This window comes from Sparus aurata, chromosome 11 (genome assembly GCF_900880675.1).
Source record: "Sparus aurata chromosome 11, fSpaAur1.1, whole genome shotgun sequence".
In the NCBI taxonomy this organism is placed as follows: domain Eukaryota; kingdom Metazoa; phylum Chordata; class Actinopteri; order Spariformes; family Sparidae; genus Sparus; species Sparus aurata.
In genome coordinates, this window is record NC_044197.1 from 5232427 (window position 1) to 5238426 (window position 6000).

The window sequence follows — 6000 nt, forward strand, 5'->3', positions numbered from 1 at the left end:
TCATGCATTTTCATCCTCTGTCATTGTAAATGCACGTATTTACTGCTGTCCTTTTTTTTTTTTTTTTTAAACCTAATTATCAAATAAAGAGATCCATGCGTTCATTCGGTCATTCAAACGAAGCTATAGCAAATGTAAATCAAATCAATTTTATTGTATAGACCAAAATAACCATCACGTTGCCTCAGTGGGCTTAACAATCTGTACAGTGAACAACATCCTCTGTCCATAGACCCTCGATTCTAGAGAGGACAAATTTACTGAGAATAGAAAATTAAAAAAAAGATGGAAGACATACAATAGATGTTGCATGTAAACATTGAAATGCCGTGACAAATGTTCAGATGAAGATCATTATTATATGATCCAAAGCTCCAGGACAGTGGATCTGTGGTGAGACTCATTCATTTACATTTCCTGCCAGTGTGACTGTGACTTCACAAAAGAACACTTTAAGATATTAAACATAAAGACTTGAGATGCACGATCATATCGATATCAGACAATAAAGATATTAAGATGAAATAAAGCCATCGTGACGATAAGACAACGCTTTAATTACGTGCATGCAACGCAAACTGTTGACTAGTTGTATGTCAGCATCACAATAAGAGTTTCACAATATGTTAGTTCAGTTACAGGGTGAAAATAACATGTGTATCAATATCGGCATCGGCACATTATCCCTAATAAATACAATACACTCACTGGCTCGCCATGTGCTGACAGGTAAAGGTGAGCTTTGCACCATAGAGAACATAATGGGGGCTCCTGCATGAGGTTAGCACACTCCCACTTACTGTAACCATTAAAGGTCATGTGCCTTGCTTCAGGGCACAGTCATGTTGACAGAGTTGCGAGCGCTTCTCATTTTCTTTCCTCTGCCGGTAAAACTCCCCCAAACAACGGAGAGGCCGGGACCCGACAGAGAAGTTATGTTTTAGCGGAGTTTTGGCGCTGACCTAGTTTTTGTTCATTCTTTCCCTTCCATTGAAAACTCAAGCTGGTGTAATTATTACCTCTACAGAGGGCCACATTTAATACCCTTATGTATTATTAGCTGGATTTGCTACAAACAGATTAAACAGGAGCAAGAAAGGCTTAGGTAATTTGATAATTGCTTTTGGCACCTGTGTTTTGTGCTCGTCTCCCCGTAGCCGAGCGGCAAGAATCCCTCGGCAGAGTTTTGGGGGCTTTATGGCGGAAGGGCGGCGAGGGCTGAGGAGCAGCTCAGCGCCCCCGCTGTGTGACGCCGTGAAAGGGCTACGCTCTCACGTCTGCTCCACATTGCCCCTGCTCAGCATGTCTCAGATTCAACCACATCCAGATCTTTATCACAATATGAATTAAACCTTGATTTTTTTTTATGTCCACTCAGCAAGAGAGCTCCGCCGGTGATGCTGGGGATACATCGCCTCACGCTGCGGACAGGCAATCCGCAAAGGTATGCAAAGGGAACATAAACTGACTCTCCTCTTTTTCTTTTTTTTTTCCCTTTTTTTTTCTTTCAGGTGATGGCCTCAAAATTGCAATAAAGGGCTTTTGACACTGATTTGTATTTATTTATTTCATTCTGCACCTCTCCTCGTATTCAAACCCGTTCTGTTTCGGGGGCCGGTCTCTGTGGATTCTTGCTTGCAGGAGGGAAAAAAAAAAAGAAAATTAAAATCCATCAGCTAATGTGTCGCCCGGTAATGAAATAAGAATCTGACACTCTCTCGCATTGAAATGCAAAAGAGGTGTCCTGGCGTTACTCTGGCAATTTATCATAAAAGCCAGTGAATTTCTACTTAATATACATGAGGTACAGTGAATTATTACAGGGCTTGCCATTATAACAAACTTCTCAAAGTGCACAGACAAAAGGGTCAAGTATATTATTTTCCCTTACGTCACTCGGACGGATGATCTAAATGGCTTTCTGAAGTTGGGGGGAATTTCATACTTTCTTTGAATACGTTCTACACTTTGTCCCATTTTGCACAAAGCAACCCTTTTTACCCTCTGTTCCCTTTTTTTTTGGTGGAGAGAAAATGGAAGAGAGAGGGAACAGAGAGGCCGGGAGAAGAAATGTCACCTGCTAGTATCAGAGTGCTTCTTTTTCCACAGCTCTAATTCATCTCTGCCAGCCAGCATGTCTCTACTTTCCTTTTCTTCCCCCGACTGGACCAAAATGAGGCCTTATAAGAGCACTGATTCAGCTTCTTTGCAAGTAACACTGATCGCAACAAGAAAGAATCTGCATTGGACGGATGAAACAACAAGAAAAACCCCGGTGATTAATCGTTTGATCCTTTAAACGGGCGCTATGTCTCCTGGGAGAAGAAATTCAAACTGAGAATTTAATATTTTTGATATTAAAGAGGTAATAATACAAACTGAGAACTATTTATTCTTTCCATAAGTGAATAAACAAGCTGTTCTCAAAGGAAAAGAAGATCCCCAGAACTATGTCTGAAGCTAGAGAGGTGGCAGGGTCCGCCACATGTAAACAAAGTAAAACAGTGTGAAATTGTCCTTTAAGGTCAGTTTGTTTATTCAGTTCTGAAAACAAAGAGAAGGTGTTTATCTTGTTGCCTATCTTGCTCTGGCATAAAACATGTTTCTCTTCTGATTAAAATTCCTCCTCGAAAAACTACGTAATGCACCTTTAATCTCGTGATGGTTGAAATAATCAATAGTTAAACAATGCGTGTTATTGATATACGAGCATACTTTGTTCAGAAAGTGTGCTCACGGAGGGACAATGGCGAATAATGCTCAATAAAAATCAAGCATGCCGTACAGTATCGCTTGATTGATGAGCTTTGTCGAGCGACGGCCTAAAAGCAGTTTACGCTTCTGTCACACGAGTGATGAATGAAAAGGAGGCTAATATCACCGCAAACAGGATCATTTTTATGTAAACTTAATGCATCGTCGTTGTCAATATGTCCGCCGCATAATGGTAAAATTATGATTGTCCATCTCTTGTAACGCAAAAGAAAACCCTGTGCGCCGCTTGATAAAAACCCAAGCAATGACGTTCTTGATGGGTATTATTTCCTGTTTTTTTATTTGTTGTTTTTTTTTTTTTGCATTGTCATTTGGCTTCTGTGCGTTCTTCATTGAATAAAAATGAACTGTTTCTATGATTTATAATCAAAGACCACACTCGAGCTTTGATAGGTGACCTAACTGGAGCCCGGGGACGACGAAAAATGCATTAAAAGTGACACATCTGAGTGTTTTGCCGCAGAATGAGGACTGTCATATCAACATATGATGCATGTAGTCACTGATAATGTATAATTTATATGACACATTTTCACTGAGGCGGGCATAATGCCATTATCATATTGGAGAATGTTTTTAGTTCTCCCGGGGGACATCTCAACAAATCACCGTGTCTCAAGCAAAGCAGGGCCAAAGATTAATGATAAACATGACAAGGACAAATTAGAATATGCAGAAGTTAGCATGTGCCGACCACGCCAAATATCCCCGAGCTAAATAAATAGACATCCATTCTCATCTGTTCCCCGTTGTCCAATTTTATAAATAGTCCTGTAGGCCTATTTATGGACTACTAGGGTATGTGTGTTTTTAGATCGACAAAAGCTTCAGCTGTCATGTGTGATATTACTGCAGACGTGGAGTGAATGATTAGCATTAAACGTCCAGCCATCAGCACTGATACAGCAAAACTGAGCCAGCAGCAGTGATGGAGGATTCAAGTACAGACACCAGAGGTTAATAATAGTCTTAATCGAAACAATTTAATATTTTTTTTTTATGGAAATAGAGACTAGCTGATGAGAAGACACCACTCTCATGTCTGTCCATTAATAAATCAGGTCAACTTTTAAAGAGGAGCAATTAAAAGCATCCTGACTGGCATGGCTCATACACGACCAGAACCGAACCGGACCCAGTACAGGAAGGCTCTACTGGACTAGAGCATCAGTGTCATCATTGATGTCTGAGACCAAAGGATACTACAAGACGACACCCAACCAGCCACAGTCTATTCACCCTGCGGCCATCTGACAAAACATAGAGAAGTATCCGCTGTCGTACCACCAGACTAGACAGCAGCTTCACTCCTGAGGCTGTGAGACGCCCCAGTTCATCATCCACACTCCATAATGTAGCAAAAATGACTCAAAGATAGTTTTGTTGTGTAAAGACAATACATGTATCTTGTAAGCTTGTAATATGAAGCCTACAACCTGGGAGTAGGAAACAGATCAGCCTGTCTCTGTAGAAAGGTAGAAAAGCTCACCTGGTTTCAGGGGCTTTGACCTTTGTGCCAATATCCATAGATGTCTTTACACTGGGGAAACCACTTTTTGAAATGGCCAATTTTGTCCCCCTCCCTTTTAGAAAGCAGAATTTATACCAAAAAAATAACAATTTCTGAAAAAAAAAACACCTCAATGAGAAATGTTTCCCCAAGGCTCCCCCCAGCTGCATGTCGAAGTGTCCTTGAGCATAATACTGAACCCCAAATTGCTCCTGATGTGCAGTTGGCACCTTGCATGGCAGCCTCCACCATCAGTGTATGAATGTGTGTGTGAATGGGTGAATGTGGCATGTATTGTAAAGTGCTTTGAGCGGTCAGTAGACTGGAAAAGCGCTATAAAAATGCAAGACCATTTACCATTTACCATGTAAAAAAAAGTTACTAATCTTAGATAAATAAATAGAATATAAACATTACCTCATCATCATGCGCTGGCATATCACAATCTTCATGACAGGAGACGGTGGTGCTCGTTCCGCTTTTGTCCACAGCGGCCGCCAGAATCAACACAACATGAAAGTTCCTGAGATGCTTTATGCTAAGCTAACCACCTCCTGGACGTAGCTTCATATTTTGTGTACAGATGTTGGAGCTACATCAATCTTCTATCAATCCAGTGCTCTCTCTTCCGTCCGGTTTTCTTGTCTTCCTCACCAGTCTGACTTTTCCCCCTTGCCTGTGCTCAGTCTGATTATTACCTGTTACCTGAGCTCTCCTCTTCGTCTGCTCCCCCTCCACACCTGCACTGCATCTCCCTCATTAGCTTTTCACTCCCTCCAGTGTTTTCCAGCTTTTACAGCCACATTTCCCTGTTTCTAGTGTTTTTCTCTTACTTTCCCCTCAGCTGTGTTTCTCTGCCTCACTCCACCTGCACCTCATCCCCTCATTAGGTGTGTTTGTATATATACCTGGGCTGTCTCTTCATTCTTTGTTGGTCCATTTGTTCTGTTCACATCCTCACGTAACTCCTGTTATCCTGTGTCTTTTCCTCTTGTGCTCTCCATATTCACCTTGGCTTTATTTTTTTTTGTTTTACCTGTCTGTTTGCTTACCTTTTCTTGGATTTTGGATTATTTGGTCCTGTTTTTGCACGTCTGACAGAACTATTGCTATAATTAAAACTACAACAGCTGTATCAGTCAAGTTCTTATACCATATATGATACTACAATTCATTATATATCGAGCATACTTTATTCACTGTTGGGCAGTTTGTTCTATAACGTTGGATCATATTTCATGGACTTGTTTCAAGTGTAACATCTGGATTCAAAGAAATTGGTATCAAGCAGCTTAAAAAGTGGCCTATTACCCTCAAATTTAGGGGAATACTAGTAAAAAACAGCAGAAAAGGGAAATAAAGTGCACGTCATAAACTACATTTACGTACAGTACTTCAGTAAATGCGTTGGTGCAACCGTAACCTCTCTGTGTGCCGCCTGAGCTGAATCAGAGAGGTAACTTTATTGTTTTTGATGGGGCGCATAAATCCCAATAACCATCAGGAGTGACTGCCGAGCCATTAGCACCCCTGAGTGACTGTCGCATCCAATGGTGAAGCCACTCCCTCCATCTCCACGCGAGGCTTCGGAGATGGATGGCCCCGCCGCTCCACGGTGCGCCGGCTCATTTCTGCCCCGGTACAGAAGTCAGTGCTGATTAAAATATCCACACTGGGTCCCTTATTTCTATTACCAATTCACTCAGCCGGTCCAG